General features: G+C 44.5%; 1 protein-coding gene across 4 annotated transcripts in view; it reads left to right on the top strand.

The window, feature by feature from the left end:
• The window catches only part of LRMDA (leucine rich melanocyte differentiation associated), a 1,028,511-nt gene that overhangs the window by 621,479 nt on the left and 388,858 nt on the right, over positions 1-18,174 (top strand). The gene's annotated exons all lie outside the window — the stretch shown is intronic.

Here is an 18,174-nt window from a genome sequence, read left to right as displayed (position 1 = left end):
CCTGACTCAGATTCGAAGGAACACAGTCGCACTGACTTCTTGGAGTTGGGCAGCCCCACAGAGGAAACCAGGTCATGTACAGGCTTAGAAGAATCCCAGGGGTGGGAAGGACTTGCGTAGAAAACCTGGGCCCGTTACCCTTCCCAGACGTCTTGTAATCATCATCAAGTGGTGGTTATGAGTTTTTTCCCTGAAGAAATATAGAATAATTGGGGAAAGACAAAATAGTAATGAAATACCCATCAATGTGGAAAAAAACAATTAATAACAGCATCAGGTTTGGGCAAGGATGTGCAGAGAGAACACGTCCATATTCCTGGTACCTGCTCTCCTTGGGCGTCACTTGATCAAAGTGAAACCTGTGCTCCAGCAATTTTACTCCTGGGTGTCAGTCCCGGACAAGCACTCATTCTGTGTCCATAGAGACACGAAGTGTGCGTAAGGCTGTTCACTGAAGCATATGGATAATATAGCAAAAAAGTAGAAACAGCTTACAGTGGGTTGGATAGCATTTCCCCCAAATATTCGTGTCCCCCTGGAACCTCAGAACATGACTTTATTTAGAATAAAGGTCTTTGCAGTTGTAATTGAGGTAGGACCAGAGGTGAGGTCATTCTGGGTTGGGGGGAGCCCTAAGTCCAATTACTATGTCTTTAGAAAAGAGAGGAGGAGAGGGAGATTTGGATATAGAGACACGGGGAGAAGAAGGTCATGTGAATATGGAGGCACAAGCCAAGGAATACCTGGGGCTACCAGGAACCCGAAGAGACATGGGGGGATTCTTTCCTAGAGCCTTCGAAGGGAGCACGGCCCTACTGACACTTCAGTTTCAGACCTCATAGACCTCCAGACTATGAGAAAATCAATTTCCCTTGTCTAAGCTACCTGATTCGTGGTACTTTGTTACGGCAGCCCTAGCTAACCAGCGCGCAGGTCACTGCCCCTCAGTAGGGGAGCAAGGACACAGCATGTAATTTAGTCATATAACAGCATACTATACAATGGTTAAAACAAATGTTCACTCTCAAAACACAATATTGGGTTAAAACAAGTTGCAGAAATATACTTCCACTATATCATTTATGTGAATCTGTTTAATACTATATATTGTTTATGGATACACACTAATGAAGTAAAATTATTCAGATAAACATGGGATGTGATACACTAACCTTGGGATAGCAGGTAACTTTGTGAAGAGAAAGGTAGATGGAATGAGGCACAGGGCTTTCTTTACCTTTATTGGAAGTATTTTCAGAAAGAAGGAAAATTTGAAGTAAATCAGGTAAAAAATATTAACCTTTATTTAATAGCCGAGGGTACAGAGGCATCTATGTATTTTTCCTATCTTTGAGTTGTTTTGTATTTTAAGTTTTTTAAGAAATTGTAAAGTGAGAAAATACATGACAGATACAATGTTGAGTATATGTGAGATACCAAGAAATATCAGTTCCCGGATTTTGAGATCCCAGAAGGCTATGGTGAATTTGAGTCTGGTGATGGGGAGATTAGGTAGGCAGGAAAGAGTTAGAGGGGAAGGGGGAAGGGCTTTGGATTCATTGCCACCATTTACTTGCTGTGTGATTTTGAACAAATGAGTAAACTCCATGGGCTCCCTTTCTCCGATGCAAAATAACACCTACACGAAGGTTGGTAAAATAGCAAGTATTCAAGAAATGTTAGTATCCTTCTCTTTGATGTTAGGCTCACCCCAAATTGTCCCTGCTTTTAGTCTATGGTGTGTCACCTGAAAGAAGTGTGTGTGTGTGTGTGTGTGTGTGTGTGTGTGTGTGTTTGTGTGTGTGTATAAAATCTTGGAATGTATGATAAGATACCCATGGCTGCCTTTCTGTCCAGAACTTAAAATCTATTAGTGTTTCTTCATAAAGACTAATTTCCTTCCCTTTGAACTTTTCTCTGAATTTTGTCCAGTTTCCCTCCATGCCTTAAACCGAAGGAATGGAATATAGGTGGGATGTCCCGGAGAAAGTGACATCTAATCCAAGTGGAAGGTTGGCAATATGGGCATTTGTGTCTCTCCTTGTTAGCCTGATGTCCTTGGGCACCTCACAGTCAATGAGGGGCTCCCCCTGTTGGTCCCACCCCAGGGGCCGCCTTCCTGATGCTCCCTCATTGCTGTACACCTTCCACCCTAACTACCCCCTCCACCTGCCCAGTCCTGCCACTCCCTCCCCTTTCACTGGCTCCTGACACTTTCTTGGCCTCTCTAGGCCCTCAGCCAAGCAACCCTAGAACGTATTTCAGGAGTGGGCTGTTGGCATTTTCAGGGCCTGAGGCATAATATGGCCGTATGCAGATGGGCAAGGGTTACTTTCCCCTGAAGGTTAAATGGTGACCTCAGTCAATGTTTAGTTAGCGTTCACTTAAATGATTTCCCCTGGTTAATGAGTCATGTGCAAATTAGTTGAGGACTTTCACACCCTGCAGTGAACTGGGGTGGTAAGAACTGGTAGTCCTGAAATTGCGTTGTTACATAGTCTGTACAGTGAGGGACCTGCTTAGCACGCCTCTCTGGCGCTTAAGTCCTGATTACAAAAGTAAATTGGTAGGATAAAGTCTGCTGCACTGGAGAACCACCAGATGACGACCTGGGTGCCTGCTTTTCTGAGCTGCCTCAACCTTCCTCCTCACCATGTTCGGAGGCCTTGTATTCATCCTCTCCCTCTCCGCCGCAACCTCCTAGGTGTGTCATTCCCAAACCGGCTGAGGCTCCCTAGAGTGCCACGGCAGATTCAGAGGGATGCTACAGAATGCTTTAAATGTTTGATGGCAATGCAGCAGTGTGCGACATCTGTCAGACTCGGCGTGAACTAGCAATTCAGGTGGTTCCCACTTTCAGCATTACATCATGGTACATTTCTCTCCATTAGATCGTACCTTTGCAAAGGAGTGTCTTTGCAACTGTTGCTGTGATTTAAAAAAAAAATGTGTACGGTATGAAAATCATATGGAGCAGGAAATGCAGATGGCAGTGCCCCCTAAGAAGGATTCCAAGGCCTGGGAAGTCGTGCAGGGCCCAACAAGCACACACATCCCCTTAGTAAACAAGGGTGGGCTTTGAAGAATGAAATAAAAAATGTTTTCTTTCAATATATATATGTTATTTTTGTCAAATGGCGATTAAGTTGTTAGGGCATGAGTGCTTACTAAGTTGTTCCATAAAGTGGAACTGGGGGCATTTCTTTGGGCCTTTGAGCTCCCCGTGAAACACATCTCTGAGACACTATAGGCACCGTGACTGAGAAAGTTTGAGAATTTTTGTTTCAGCTAAAGACGAGCTCTCTTTCCCCTCGCCTGCATCAGACCTCCTGCCAGCACTAGTCTTCCTCTGGATACAACACCCTAGCCCTCACATGTCTCTCTTCGCACCAGTTCCTTCTACCTGAAAGAGGAAGCTTTGTTGATTCTTCAAAGAAAACAAAGCCTTGCCTGACTTTACCACACCCTCTGCTCCACGCTCCTCTCTTCCCCTTCCTCCTCCATCTCCCTCTTTCCTTCACGGACTTACTTGAAAACAGTCTGATCCAACTCCTTTGCCTCTTACATCATGTCCATGTTCCCAAAATTCATCTGGCTTTTCCCCCTGGTACTGTATTCATGCAGGTCTCCCCAGTGTCACTGCCAAGTTCCAGAGAGCCACGTATGGTTTCTTCTCAGTCCTGATTGATTTGCCCGACATCTTCCAAAGCTTTCTTCTGCCTCACTTGCCCTTGCATTATTTCCACATCCTCACCACCTTTCTGAACACCCTTCAGCCTCTTTATCAGGTCCCATCTGCCTCTTACTTGTTCACACGGATATCTGTGAGTCTCCATGGCTTCCTTGCCTCTGCTCCCCTTCTCTTCCCTGCTTACTTCTTTCTCTGTTGGAGAGCTCATCCTCTCTTTCAACATGCATTGCACAAATGATCCCCTCTTCCAGCCAACAAACCCATCATTGCCCATATCCATCCAAATCTTGCCACAAGCCTGAAATGCCCATGTCCCACTCCTTTTAAGACTCCCCTCAAATAGTCTTTGTTTGAGAATCCCCTTCTGGTGTCCCTAGAAAGTTTTCCTCTATTTTTTGTCCACCCACCGAACTCTCTGACACTGTTCTCACTACTTCACTGCTTCCATGAACATTGTTCTCCATCTCCTCCCTTGGATGTTTCACCTGTGCCCCAAATGTCAGGTCACCTTTTCCTTCTCCTTCCTTTATCATCTTTTATATACATTCAGTTGCTACGTTTGAACAGCTGATACATTCCAGGTCCTCTCCTCGTACTCTCCTCTTTTCATTTATCCTGTCCTAGTTAATATCCTAATTACTTTCCTCCCAATTAACTGAACCCACCATCTCCAGTTTATCCCAGAATGAGCCCCACTTAAACTGCACAGTGCTACTCAAAGGGTCAACCAGAAGTGCCATTTCACGTGGCCCTGTTGGACCTTTCTTCCCTGTGTAGGTCTTTAGTACCCCCCAGTGCCAACAAGTTCAAACTCCTCATCCTAGCCCTTACTGCTCCTTGTCATTTGGCCTTGATTTGCCTTTCCAACCCAGCTTCACTCAGGCACCTATATCATAGTTGCAATGGACTGAGGTCTCACATTCTCCCCATCCGATGCTTTGACTACTGCTGGTCCCTATTCCTAGAACATCTTCAGCTCTCTCCTTAATTTATTAGTGTTGCTGCTCACCTTGAGTTCCCCTCTTCCATAGAGCTTTTGGGGAGCTCAAGCCTCTTCCCCATGCAACCCCTAAAACATTTTACTGAACTCTAACTGGGATTGCATTCAAGATGTACAGGGCATTTTGAGGAAAATGAACATCTTAAACAAGTGGACTTCTAGTCCATGAACGTGATGTCTTTATTCATCCATTTAGATCTCTGATTTCTTTCAGCAGTGTTTTTGTAGTTTCCAGAATGTAAATCCTGCTCATATTTTATTAGATGTATACATAAATATTTTATGGGTTTTGTGTTATTTTAAATCATACTATTTCTTCAATTTTAATTTCTAATTGTTCATTGCTAGTTTATAGAAATATAACTTTTCCTGTAACTTTGCTAAGCTCACTTATTATTTCTAGGAGCATTTTTGTAAATTATTTGAGATTTTCAGTATATATAGTCATGTCGTCTGTGAATAGAGACAGTTTAACTTCCTGCTTTCAGTCTGTATGTTCTTTATTTCTACATATTACTTTATACCACAGCTTAGAACCAACAGTACTTAGGACCAGAACATCTTAGTACCACCATTACACAGTATTAAGTAGATTAGGAATAATGGCAATAGATGTCTTTGCCTTGTTCTCAATCTTAAATGGAAAGTATTTAGTCTGTCATAACTGAGTATGAAATTAGCTCTCTATTTTTTGTAAATCCCTTTACCAGGTTAAGGAGTTTCCCTCTGTCTCTAGTTTGCTTAGTGTTTTTATCATAAATGATACTGTATTTTGTCACATGTTCATCTATTGAGGTTAGTATACACCTTAGCTTCCTTGCTCTGTGTGTACAGAGAATAACATGTTTTTTTCAACGTTGAACCAGCCTTGCATTCCCAAGATAGATGTCACTTGGTCATGATGTATTACATTTTTAATTTGTTGCTGACTTTGATTTGGTCATGTTTGTTTAATATTTTTTTAATCTATGTTTATGATGGATATTGGTCTGTAGATTTATTTTCTTGTCATATTTTCACCTGGTTCTGTTATCAGGATAATGCCTTATAAAGTAAGTTGAGAAGTGTTCCTTCCTCTTCTATTTTATGAATGAGTTTCTATAGAATTGGTATTATTCCCTATCTACATGTTTGGTAAATTCATTAGTAAAATTACCTGGGCCTGTAGTTTTTTGTTGGTTTTGTTTTAGTCGTGAGATTCCTAACTGTGTATTTAGTTTCTTTGATTGATATAGACCTATGTAGGTTATCTATTTCTTTTATGGATGAACTTTGGTAATTTTTTGTCTTCAAAGGGATATCAGCTTCATCTAAATTATCAAATATTGTTGCCTGAAATTTATAGTATTCTTTTATTGTCTGTTTAATGTATATAATATCTGTGTTATTAAAATCTGTATCATTAATGTCTTTTTTCATTCCTAATATTGGTAATTTGTATCTTCTCTCTCTCTTCCTCTCTCTCTCTCTCTCTCTCTCTTTTTTTTCCTTTTCCAGTCTGGCTAGAGGTTTAGCAATTGTGTTGATGCTTTCAAGGAACAGCATTTTGGTACTATTGATTTTTCTTTTTTCTTTTATTGACCTTTGCTTTAATCTTTATTAGTTCCTTCTGTAGGATTTGCATTTAATTTGCTCTTATTTTTCTTATTTCTTAACTTAGATTATGGTTTTGATACCTTTCTTTCTTTATAAACATTTAGTCCTATCAATTTCCCTCTGATTATTGCTTTAGCTGAATCCTACAAATGTTATGCTTTTTCATTCCATTAAAAAATACATTCTGTATTCTCATATGAGTTCTTCCTTGACCCATGTGTTCTAGAGATACCAGTTGTTTGATTTTCCTATACTTAGAGATATTCTAGGCCTCTTTTTTTATTCATTGCTAGTTTAATTTTATATGGTCACATAACATAGTTTGTAGGTTTTCAATTCTTTTTAATGTGTTGAGGTTTGTTTATGGCTTAGAATATGGTTATTTTAGTGAATGTTTCATGTGCATTTGGAAAGGCTGTGTATTTCTGCTCTTTTTTCATACAGAGCTTTATAATGTCAGTTAGGCCAAGTTGGATGATAGTGCTGTCTACTCTATTCTGATTTTTCTACTTATTTTATCAGTCACTGAAAGAAGAACGATGAAATCTCCAACTGCAATTACGGATTTGTCTATTTTTCCTTCATGTATTTTAAAGCTCTATTGAAACGCTAATGTTGTATGATTGTTATGTCACCTTGGTAACCAGACCTCTTTATCATTAAGAAGGATCTCCCTTTATTTTTGGTGATATTCTTTGGGCTACCAGGTAGGGACTTGTTCAGAGATGACCCCTCCCCAACTGGGGGAGACCTCTAGTCTGGGCCCAGGTTTGTTTCCTATCACACCCCCAAGGGTAGAGGGTCTTTAGTCTTTTACCCTCCCCCCAGATGAAATGGGTCTTTATCTCTGCCCCCTCCATGAAAAAATTTGCCATCATAATTTAAGGCTTTTATTCTTAGGGGAGAAGTCATTGTAAGGAGCTCTGTGTCTTTCTAATAGCAACATTCAATCCCCTTCTCCTGTACCACTGAGGACAGATGCCCTTGGACCCCAAGTGTTCCTCTGTGAGCCCATGGTGGGTCCTTGGAGAACAGCAGGTGTGCATTCCCCTTGTGTTTGTAGTTTCAAGGGGTTTATTATTTCTGTTAGCCCACACTTGGCTTTTAGAAATCCAGTAAAAATTTTAACTTATTCCTACCAACTTGTCTGAAGGCCTTATGGTCCTCAGTTCTCTGAGGGGATAAAGATCATGATTTTGCAAATTAGTTAGCTTTCTCTTATTGGGGGTTCATAAGTGATATTCTTTCCAGCTTTTTATATTCCAGGTAGGGGCTGGAAGTCCTACTAATTTATTTTTATTTTATCAAAGCATTGGTCCACGACAGATTGAAATTTAATGCAAAGCAACAGAAAAATTTTCTTCTTTGCTACAGATTCTTTAAGAAGCACCGGTCTGTACCTTTCTTTTTTCTTTTTTTTTTTTTTTAAAGATTTTATTTATTTATTTGACAGAGATAGAGATAGAGACAGCCAGCGAGAGAGGGAACACAAGCAGGGGGAGTGGGAGAGGAAGAAGCAGGCTCATAGCAGAGGAGCCTGATGTGGGGCTCGATCCCATAACGCCGGGATCACGCCCTGAGCCGAAGGCAGACGCTTAACCGCTGTGCCACCCAGGCGCCCCCGGTCTGTACCTTTCTGAACCAACTTCTATTTTCATCCTGTGCTGCCTTTTGGTGTAATTAGGTTTTGGGGTTGGGTTAGTAAACCTGGCTTTACCAAAAGTTCCACTATGATAGAGTTTGGTGATCTTTACCCATCCTACTTTCCTCCCCTTTTAAAAATTTATTGAGGTGAAATTCATATAATATTAACCACTTTGAACAATTCAGTGACATTTAGTTCATTCACAGTGTTGTGTGACCATCACTTCTTTCTAGTTCCAAACATTTCTGTCGTTCCAGCATAACATCCCTTACCCGTTAAGCTATATAACACCCCCTCTCCTCCCCCAGCCCCCAGCAATGACCTCTATGGATTTATCTCTTCTGGGTGTTTCTTGTAAATGGAATTCTATTATATGGGATCTTTCGTGACTGACTGCTTTCACTTAGTGTAATACTTTCAGGTTCGTCTATATGTGGCATGTATCAATGCTTCATCCCTTTCCATGGCCGAATAACATTTCACTGTATGCATACAGCACAGTTTGTTTATGCCTTCATCTGCTTACGGACCCTTGAGCTCTTCCATCTTTTGGCTGTTGTGAATAGTCCTGCTGTGAACACGCGTGGACCTGTACTTGTTGGTGTACCATTTTCTCATTTTATTGAAATGAGAAAGGCATGGAGGTCACCTTTTTTTTTTTAATAATAATTTTTTATTATGTTATGTTAGTCTCCATACAGTACATCCCTAGTTTTTGATGTAGTTTTCCATGATTCATTACTTGTGTCTAACACCCAGTGCACCATGCAATACATGCCCTCCTTACTACCCATCACCAGCCTATCCCATTCCCCTACCCCCCTCCCCTCTGAGGCCCTCAGTTTGTTGGTCACCTTTTAACTATTCACATGTAACAGCCTTCCTTGCTGCTCCTAGGGTGATTTTTTGGGTCTCCTTTTGACCTCTAGCAATTTTACAACCTTCCTAGATGGACGATTTGATATGGCACAATGCAGTTTAGTGTAAAGAAGGGGCTTTTAGCAACCAGAGCTCTCTTGAAAGATAATGAGTTTCCTATTTTGAGGAGAGCTTCAGGTTGCTAACGGAAGAGGTTCTCTATCATGCATGTGTTGGGCTAAGGTGACTTTTAATGTTCTTCTGATCCTGAGAGCCTTTGTGTTCTCACTATAGGTGTGGCGTATAGAACTGCTGATGCATTTCTGGTGGTGGGGTTGTGTGCAAAGGTTTTGAACAAGGGCAACTAACGGAATCGGTCTCATTCTCATGCTTCCTGAGGCTGATGAACATGATTCCAGCCCTTCTGGTTAAGGTAGCATGCTGCAATGATGCGAGAGTGAGTCCAGATAGTAGAGGATAGTTGTATCTGTCTCTAGATTATTCCAGCCAAAATGATCATGTGTTTTCCATCAGAGTTTTAGCGGCCTCAACGGGGTACAGACTGGTATCTGCCCTTAGACTAAAGCTCCTTTCTTCCAGGTATGGGCGGAATTTTTTCCAGGGTCTGCTGGGGTTTTCATTTTTTGTTTTAGTGTATTTCTTTAATGTCTGTCTGCCACCAGAACATAAGAACCATGAGGGCGAGGACCACAGCTCTTTGACTCTCCAGAGAGACTGCAGGGATGGGACTAGACTTGACTGCGTCACCTGTTCCCTCTTTGTTGCACAAGGTCTAGGTCAGCCCTTCTTTACCCAGTCTGTGTCCTGGTGGGCCGGAGCTGGCCTGATCTCCCAGCCTTCGTTGCCCTGTGTCTGCTGATTGGGTTTGGACAAGGAGAGGTGCCCACAGATCAGAAGGCTAGAGAAGAGAGAAGCAGGGTTATTTCTTCTCCTGTTTTCACCCTGCAGGTTTGTGGTTCTGGCTGTGACCACCCAGGACTATAGTTCATCTCCAGCAGCCCCATCCACCTCTTGGCATAGTTCCAGACCTCACTGCATTTCGCAATGGGTTTCTGCTGTTGCATGCCCCAGGGCTTCAGCATCCCTATTGGTTTTCCATTGTATTAGCTACACTCCTGCAAATAGTTCCTTTTTTTAAACATCCCAGGTGAATGTGTCTTCTGCTTTTTGCCAGGCCCCTGCTAGGGTCACAAATGTGGGCTGAATTTTTGAATAGATGTGTGGATGGATGGAAAGATGAAGTACTGTGTTTTTGGGTCACTGACTTCCCATTTCACTGGAAGGCCCTATATTATCTGACCTCTGGATTGCCCCTCCTACACTCTCCCTTCTCAATCTGTTCCAGCCACAGCGGCTTCCTTTCTGCTTCTAGAATACACCAAGCAAGCTGCTGTTCTGGGGCCTTTGCTCTAGCCATTTCTCCTGCCTGGAAGTTTCTTCTCTCAGGCATTCCTTTGGCTAAATTCCCATGAGGCCTTTGCTAAACCTTAATTTTTTCAGTGAGGCTTACTGGACTCACTGTACTTGCCCCCCCCCCCCAACTGATATCACCCAGTAGTCAAGGACCCCTTTCTATCATGCTGAACTTCTTGTTTTTCCAGAACACTTACCATTTGGTAAGAAACTACATTTAACTTATTTAATATGATGCTTAGTATTTATCATCTGTCTCCCCCAGTAGAACTTAAGCTCCACAGAGACAGGATTTTTGTTACTTTTCTTTCCCCCACTGATATAGCCCAAACTCCTAGAACAATGCCAAGTTTATAGTAATAAGTGAGTAGTGCCCCCTCCCCAAAGATATGTCCACCTGGAACCTGTGAATGTGACCTTATTTGGAAAAAGGGGTCTTTGCAGATGTAACTCAGTTATTTCCAAGATTAAATCAACCTAGATTAGGATGGGCCCTACATTCAATGATAAGAGAAAGAGAAACAGGGAAACACATGGCTTTCCATGGAAGAGGGAGGCAGAGATTGGGGTGATGTGGCCCCAAGCCAGGGAACACCTGAAACCACCTGACGCTGGAAGAGGAGAGGAAGGATTCTCTGCGAGAGCTCTCGGAGTATGGGTCCACTTCTACCTTGATTTCGGACTTCCGGCCTCCAGAACTGTGTGAGAATACATTTCTGTTGTTTTAAGCCACCACATCTGGGGCGATATTTTACAACAGCTCTGGGAAGCTCATACAGTGCCCACTAGGCATTTATGGGCTTATTGTTGAATGAGAAAATGAATGAGTGGAGGCGAGCCTTGTTGACACTACCATGACCCCCATTTGAAATAATTCCTCTGCTTTCAATAGTTATCAGTGCCTGTGAATAAATGTGCACCGTCTGACATGTAGGAGGTATTCCAGTTTTGTGTATGGTACACTTTTGTGGTACAAACCGAAGTTTCCTGAATATTTTCACCCACTACATTTAAAAGCGCAAGGTCTTACTTAACCCCCAAATAATTGCTTTCCCTCCAAGCCTGTCGATGGTGTACCGAGAATGAATTCACAAACTACTTGTTCTTCAGGCAGTGGAGGAGAACCCCTATCGGTCTCTAGCCATAAAATATCCCAGTGTCATTTCCCCATTTCCATCCTGAGTCCCTCCTGCTGTACTTAAGCTAATTCTCTGTTATTGTGTCTTCGGAGGAGTCAGTCACCAGCCTCCATGCGATCACCCTTCGTATGCTTGACAGGGGTTATTTAATCTCCCCCAGGCCCACTCTCGGTGCGTGCTGGGCTCGTGATGCAGTGTGGTACTAACTATCGGTTCCTTGTAGGAGACGGAAGGTAAATCAAATTGAAAACACCCTTCCTGTGTAGTGCATCTTCCAAATGTCCTCAGGTCTCTATTACATCTTCTGGAGGCTGCCAGATTCTCTGCGGGACAAGAGGAAGCTGGAGCAGCTTCTCTGTAGCGACAGAAGGTGCCATTAGCAGAAATACATCATCTCCCAGTGGTGTTAGCAATAGCAGAGTCCTGGTCATGTCCATTCTTTTGCCAGAGTGAGAAGAGAGTCCTCAGAGGCAGAAGCTGCTGGTAACAGAGTCTCCATCATTCTAAAATATCCCCCCCGGAGTCCCAGAACAGCTATTTCTGCCCAGACGCAGCGAGAGCTTCAGAGAGCTTATTTCAAGCATTGATCTTTCACCAGAGCCTCGCTGCTTCCCAGATTCTGGGCCTTTTCTAATGGGGTGGGGGCAGTCGGGGGTGGGGTGGAGATGGGTGCGGGGGGTGGGGGGTGGGGTAGAGGGCCGCACATGGCTAATCACTTGCCTTGGCTGGGCTGGATCAGTGCTTCCAGGTGTTGCTCATTAGACCTCTTTTGAAAGAAAACCTATTAACTTAGAACAGTGGTTCTCAAACTGTGGCTTGCAGGGCTTTTTAAAACAGTTTTCTGGGCCCTGCTCCCAGAGTTTCTAATTTAGGAGATCTGGGGCGGGCCCGAGAGTTTACATTTCTCACAGGTTTCCAGTGATGCTGAGTTTGCAGGGACCACAGGTAAGAGTCACCGGCTTGAACGCAGAGAGATGATGTTCTAGGGTTTTGTGCCACCTAGGTATGGCCTCAGTAACCCTGGTCAAGGCAGTTTGGGCCTTTTGGGGTTGGACCAGGACCTCATTCTCACCTTGTTTCTAGAATGAAGGGAAAGACCTCTTGATTCTTGATGGCTTATCTGTTATGGTCCCCCTCCATCTGCCTGGGAAGGGGAGCTCTTCCTCCATGATTCTAGTCCTCACTGGTGTCTGTCAACACTCTTTCCTTCTCTTGGCCCCTCAATCCTGGCGATAACAGCTACCCCTCTTGCTAGTCTCTGGCTACCTCCACTTGCCTGTGTGGTTCCTCTGACCTTGCCCTTTAAAGAGTCCTTTCCTGAAAGGTTGTTCATTTCCACAATTTGTGTTGCATTCTGGTTCCTGGACCCTGTCCTGAGAGAGTCCTCCCTCATGGAAAAAGAATCTTTTCTATGCAGAGACTTAGCTAGAGCAATTAAGTCTTTGTCCTAGGAACAGTCTTGTCACCCAGGATAGAGGCCGAACTACTGCTGAGTCTAAAAGAAATTGGAGAAGAAATGTATACCATATAAACCAGCAACTCCACTTCTTGGTATCTATCCAAAGAAAACATAAACATTAATTTGAAAACATGTATACATCCCTATGTTCATTGCAGCATTATTTACAACCGCCAAGATATGGAAACAACTGAAGTACCTATGAGTGAATGAATGGGTAAAGGAAATGGTATAATACAAACACACACACACACACACACACACACACACACACTGGACTATTACTCAGCCATAAAAAAGAATGCAATCTTGCCATTTGTGACAAGATGGATGGATTTTACAGGCATTATGCTAAGTAAATATGTCAGAGAAAGACAAATACCATATGATCTCTCTTATATGTGGAATCTAAGATACAAAACAAAACTCATAGATACATAGAGAACAGAATGGTGGTTGCCAGTGGAGAGGGGGATGAGGGGGTGGACAAAATAGGTGAAGAGGGTCAAAAAGTTCTTTGGTTCTCAGCCGACATTATCACCTCCCCAGGGATGCCTTCCTCCAAGGCAAGACCAGATCCTGCTTTTTGGATGGATACCCAAAGGGGTGTATGCACCTCTCCTTCCAAGCCCTGTTGCCTTGCAGCTTGACATGTCTTTATGTGTTGCTTTGTTCTCCCATTTCCTTTAATAATCTTTAAGCTCCTCAGAACAGGGACCAAATCCTCTTTTGTTCATCATTATATCCTCAGCACCCAGTGTAGTGCTTGGACCCCAGTCGATACTCAATGCATATTTGCTGAATGACAAGACTTTAGGAAAGGACAGTGAAATCAATGAAATTGGCCACGAAAACTTGGCCGAGCAGGCCATAACACCTAAACGTTCGAATCCCAATCCCCCAAGTTAGGACTGAGAGAGTTCATTTGAAAGTCATGTCTCAGGCTTCCAGCATAAATTACATGCAGTTGTGCAAACATGTCAAAGTTTGGTAAATTGAATTTGTTTAATGTAAACAACTTTTGACCAAAATAATAACACAGCTTTAGAAAAAGACATTAGGCACCCACTTTTAAAGAGTTTGTATAATTTAATACACAAGAAAACTTTACTGTAATTACATGCAGACGTATACAAAGGATAAATGTTATTTACTTGCTCCAACCTCCATAAAATAAACCTCTAACCATGCTTCAGCTTGCGGCATTAATCCTAATTTAGAATCACCCCCACTGAAGTGGTGGGGGCTTCGTGGGCTCTCATCTTTTCTTCGTGTCAAAATTAGCCATTTAAATTAGAACCATGTTGGGAGTGGAGGTGACGCCACCGTTGTGGCACCGGGACGGGCAGCACTTAAAAGTGGCCACCTGAAGTTGATTAAAAGCTTACCTGTCAAACCCAGTATGGTCGCATTTGAAAATCTTTAATGTAATTAAGAGAAGCACATTATGGGAGGTCAAGTGACTTTCTTTCTGAATTCCGCTTCTAATCTGTCCTCAAATGGATGGAAATTGCCAGCTGAGGGAGTTAATGAAAGCTGCATGAGCGAGCACAGGGAAGGGGGAGGAGGAAGCTGGCAGGCCGGGAGGAGCTGGCGGTGGGAGGGTCAGAGGGGGGCTCTGTCTCCGCGTGGCTGTGAGCCGCGAGTCTGGGGGAGACCGCCAGAGCACCCCGCCTTGGGCCGGGAGGCCCCGGGGGGGAGGCTCACTCAGCACCTCTCTCTCAGCACATTGGGTTTCCAGGATAAGGGCAGAGGGGTGTCTGCACGGCCCCTTGCTTATCGCCGAGGGAGATCTGTGGCCAGGACGGCTGGGCTGCTGGGGCGGAGTGGAGCCGGCGCCGGCCCTCGTCACCCTTCACTCATGGCTGCCTGATTAGCATCAGGGTTGAGCTTGCCTCTTGTGCAGATCCCCCAAAGAGCCAGTGCTCTGCGCCACCCAGGGCCCCCAGCTGTCCAGCTTCTGACCCCAGATCTGTCACAGGCCTGCAGCCTTCAGCACATTGGATCTGGGATGACCCCAGGGGCCCTGGCCGTTGCCCTGGGGTTCTTCTGGGGCCTGTGGGTTCCTGGTCCACGAAGCGCACCTCTCCGTGCGCTGGGGGGTGTCCCTGCTCTGGGAGACCCCCGTGCATCTGGACGCTAGGACGCTGCCTCTCAGAGATTACTCAATGCTCTGCTGTGTGCTCTAGCCTGAGGGCGCTGTTGACAGAAGGCAGTTTTTCTCCTCCGGTTGCTGTGTCCCCCTTTGTTTCTTTGCCTTGCATTTGCGTACCTTGGCAGAGGTATCTGCGTTTGAAAAAGGATTACATCTGTCAGAATGTTGCCACTTAAGATTTGCCCCCTTCCTTGGAGACTGACGTGAGCACAAGGAACACGTTGCGTCTTCACAGGGTACTGGTACGAGAAGTTTCCAAACCAGACAGGCCTTCCCCCAACTCTCTCGTCCTAGCTCGAGTATGGGCACAATACATCAGGGCTGTGAGAAGAGTTTCAATCCCCACATTTGGAAATGTCTTCAGTACTCCATGGAAAAGATTGGGTGTCTCCTGTGTGAGATGGCACTTATGAGTTATTTGGAACACAATGAACAATCTAGGCCAAGTCGAAATACACAGCCAAGATTCAGAAGCAACCCATAGTGTCTGAGAGGATCCAAGACTTGCCCCAAAGGCTCTGAACAGGAGTCTAGGCTCTTCTGATATGTGAATTGTGTGGGGAGGTGGCAGGTACTGTTGGGGGGGGGGGGCGGAAGGTAGAGAGGGACAAGGTTTTTATTAAAAGGGCCTCTAGAGAATTCCCCTTCTTTACTGGGCTGAAATTTCTCTGGGCTTAGGGAATTTTTAGGCATTGCCTCACATGAGAAATGGAAGAGATAGGTGGGAGGGAAGACGAGTGGAAAATAGTCTGTAATTGGTCCCAAGTCATAGCAGGGCACCAGGAAAGTCATTTTCCAACGGTCCTCTTTTCCTGCTGTGTTGTTTTCTTAGCAATGAAGAGCCCCCTTCTCTTACCTCGTCCCCCCATTTCTCATCCATAACAGGAAGGGCAGTGTTTCTAGAGAACATGATGGGTGTCCAGATGATAGCTACCCTTAGGCCGTGGCAAGGGAAGCCGCTGTCCCCAGCCTCCCTTGGATGCCATGTGTGTGTCCCAGTCACAAGTTCACAGGTAAAAGTGAAAAGTTACTCTGGTCTTCTCTTCCAAAGAAAGCTGTCTGCTCGCCATGGCAACCTTTTCCTGGGGTCTCCGGCTGTCAAGAACGGGGTGCAAAGTTCACAGAACTCAGCTTTGTGCTTTCCTCTCTTCGTGTCCTTTATTTCCCCGCCCCCCCCCCCATTTGAAGGGATGGAGGCTGGTTTGCAGCACTATTTAAAGTGAAGATGCGAAATGAAAAGTTCCTCGTTTTAAGTTGGTGCTTATACAAAGCTGCTTTGTGGTTTTTTTCGGCCTGTCAGACTTGTCAGGCCTAGTAAGAAAAAGTATATTGTTTCCAGCGCTTGGATTCCGTTCTCCCTGACATCTGCCACTCTGTAAAGATGATAAATTCCTGCCTCATTAGCCAAGGGTGTGGGATTACAGGCTGACAACACATTAATCACCAGCCTCTGTGGCAGGCTGACTAGCAATAGGCATTGTTAACAAAACTTTTCTAATATGTCACTCTTCTCTATGACAGCCTGTAATCAATCATTGTGATTGACGGCGCTGATAGATTACACTATTTATACTTTGTGTAATGAAAGATAGTGTTTCCACCTACTGTCATTTCTAGGCTAGTGGTGGAGGATCAGGGAATAGAAACAAACATAACAACAGGGCAAGTCCTCATCGCCCCAAAATATCCGCAGAAATACCCCACCTTCCCGAGTCCCAGGCCCGGCTTCCACATTCGGAAATGAAAAAGGCAGCATGGTGGCCCTTTGGCAATCACTCTGGGATGAGGGGTACTGGCAGGGGAACCCGGAAGGATGGAAGCATTTGGGACTGGCACAGAGAGATCTCTTTGCGATGGATACGATCCTCGGTACCGAAAGGTCAAGTTTGCACAGGTAGAAGATTCCCCCAGAAGCCCCTCTCTTGCCCTCATCAGCCTACGTGTGTGCTGCTGAGCATTCAGCTCCTCCTCCCCTGCCAGATGAGAGATGATTTAGATGTTGATAAAATATTTGTTCTTTCCTGGCTCCGAGGGCAAATATTATCCTTGTTTCCCATAATCATACAGCGCTGCAAAAGTCAACAGCACCCGGAGCGAGTACAAAACCAATACTCGGAGAGGAGCCCTTTGCTGGGACTTGCTTTTCCCCTTTGAAGCTCAGAAAAACTGCAACTAGGGTAAGAATGAATGAATCAGCGGAGTTAAAATGTATTCTGACTCTCACGTACCGGGTATTTGCGGAGGGTCCTTTCGGTAATTTTTATTGTGATCCGGAAAGAATTCATAAAGGATACAGGCTATTTTTGACTTGAGTGAAGGTGTAATTTCAATAAAGTGGCAAGAGAGGATGATCCTTGGACTGGCCTCCCTAGAGGAGGGGTGCCGTCCTTGTGGGGGGGCTCATCTCCAGCCAGTTGAGTACACATGCCTGTTTTAATGGATCATTTTATTTTATCTTCCTTGCTGTGGATTAAGCACAGGAAAATTCTCCTTTATTAAAGTTCTTAAAGGTTCATCAGTGTACATGGCGTTTGCCTCTTTAGTCCAGGCATAGGTCTGTGAGTCCCAGCCTTGTCATTACGTGGGTGTTGGGTCTGCCTGTCTCTGAATGTATTTTTGAGGATTGCAAGGCAGAGAGGGGAGGGAAGAAAGGAAGCAAAGAATTGTCCTCCTTCTCCTGAATGTTGTGGTCTTGGTAGGCATTCGATACTCCATGTTGCTCTGCCAGTTGGCAAAGCAAAAGGAACCTGAGACCTACCCCCAGTGAAACTGCTTTAGACGAGGGTGAGGCGGGGGGAGGCGCAGGGAGCCAGCGGAGCTAAACTTTAATCTCTCTGTGAAGTTTGAGTGAGCCCAGGATGATTAATGAGAGAGCAGACCATCTGATTAAGCCCCTCCGTGTCATAGGACATGATTAGTAGGTGACAGAGACGGTAACAGTATCCAGCCAAACCCTTGTTTCTTTCACAGCTCCGGCTGTTATATGATTAATGTCCCCAAGGGCTATCTTGGGGTCAGGCAGGGGAACCTGTCAGAACAGGTGGAAGTGACAAAATGGGCAGAAACTCCTTAGGGGGGACGGGAGTGGTGAGGGAGAGAATGGAGGGGGGGCAGGGCAGCCAGATGGAGCCTGCGACCTTTCTCTGATCCGAGCAGGCTCAGAGAGCATCACGGGAATGGAAACGAGGAAGAATCAC

Source organism: Ursus arctos, unplaced genomic scaffold, assembly GCF_023065955.2.
Source record: "Ursus arctos isolate Adak ecotype North America unplaced genomic scaffold, UrsArc2.0 scaffold_7, whole genome shotgun sequence".
Classification (NCBI taxonomy): domain Eukaryota; kingdom Metazoa; phylum Chordata; class Mammalia; order Carnivora; family Ursidae; genus Ursus; species Ursus arctos.
Note: the sequence above shows the minus strand (reverse complement) of the source record. Positions and strands in the feature narration are given on the sequence as shown.